This window comes from Cinclus cinclus, chromosome 1 (genome assembly GCF_963662255.1).
Source record: "Cinclus cinclus chromosome 1, bCinCin1.1, whole genome shotgun sequence".
NCBI classification, from domain to species: Eukaryota; Metazoa; Chordata; class Aves; order Passeriformes; family Cinclidae; genus Cinclus; species Cinclus cinclus.
The window spans coordinates 140,408,804-140,410,545 of NC_085046.1; positions in this window are offsets into that span (position 1 = coordinate 140,408,804).

Consider the following 1,742-nt stretch of genomic DNA (forward strand, 5'->3'; position numbering starts at 1 on the left):
AAATAAACTGTGGTGTAGGTCAAAGCATGTGCAGAATCCTTCTCATGCAGTAGTTTTATTCTTGGGCACAGAATCATGTCCCTCTGTCACTGTAGTGCTCAAGCCCACCAAATGTCATAAATTATCTTTCCCCAGTACATGTGCAGAGATGCAGTTCCACCAGTGCAAATCCTCTGTTCTGGTGTAGCCTTCCCCATGTGCCATGAACTTCTGAGGAGAAGGGGAAGGACAAGAGCATTGTGTATGCTGCATCTCCTCCAGCCACACCTAAACCTGGCACTTGTGCTTGTAGCGTCTTACCTGTGTGCTTGGGCTAAAGATGTTTTTTACTAGAAACTTGAAAGAAATGAGATGAAAATTGTTTATGTAAGGTAATGCAGCACAGGGATGAATTTTAGCAGTCTAACTGCAATGAATCTGATGTCAGTATGAAAAATGCAGACCTAGATAGTGAAAGAAACCAAATAACCTCCTCCTGTGTTTAAACCTTCCTTTATTCTAGCCTGGATTTTCTTGAGAATGTGTATGTAACTACCTTCTTATGTTTTTCCTCTTCACCATTTGTTCCACTTGAACACTCCCAATGCTTGTCTTTGTCTTTGTGATAGACCTCAAGGCTCCTTTTGAACCACAAAGAAATATATTTGGTTTTATTGTGCAGCACGTGAAGCAAATATTAATCCTTCCCCCAGTCCCCTGGGACAAAGCCAAGCTTTTTAATGCTTCTTGGAAGTGGCTTTGGCTGACTTTGATAATCTAGTTTGCTTTCTTATGAGCTATTTGGTACAAAAGATGCATTTTGGAAATGGTCCTCCTGGTGAGGGCAGGATGGGGCTGGGTAGGGTGTACGAATGGATCTGGGCCTGGAAACAAAGTCCTTGTGGATCTGCAGTGAGGTACTGAGCTCGGGGTTCTGCCTGGTGCACGTGGACCTGAGTGAGGTGACACAGTGGCCTTGGGTCGTGCCAAGCTGAGTCTCTGCCCTCAGCTACACAGGCTTTAGGGCTTCAGGGCTGTACACTCCTTTGTCCTTGATTCTGCAGTGCTGCACAGAAGTGAATCAAAAGTACCACGCTGAACAGGGTGATGGAGGTATTAGTTTGTGTCAGCTTTCATATATTATAATCAACTGGGAAAAAATGGAAATGAGAAGAAACTAAAGATGATGAGGAGAAAGAAAAATAGTCTATAAAAAAGTGTTGGGAGAGGGGTGGAAGCTTGCTCTTAACAGAATAAAGAAATGGAAATGCATATTTTAATTACTGATGTTCAGGGACCCTTCCCTGCCAAAACGAGAAGGGAAAGAAGCTAGATGCAGAAATCAGAAGCGCCAAGGTTGTGAGCAGAGTGGGAAGTAAGGAGTAGAAATGGAACTGGAAAGTACTCTGGTAGCTTATTTTTTGCAGCTTTCTGAGCTTCAAACAGCGGTAGCTGGCCTGGATTGTATGTTCACAAGATATATTAAAATAAAAGTGTTGAAAAAGTGTATGAAGCATTATTCCAGTAATTTATAAATTAATTCTGATCTAGTAGCTGTTGTACTCTGAAGCCATCTGTGTGTTTAAATGTACCACAGTGCAGGTGATGTGGGACTTAACCAGAACAGATTTCTAGGCACATAAATGTCCTGTAGGTGTCAGCACTTCTCTTGCTATTATCCTGACTTGCAGCAACAGGAGGAGCAGGAAAAAACTGGATTTTTTTTTTTTTTGGGTTGCTTGTTTATTTAAATGTAAAGTATT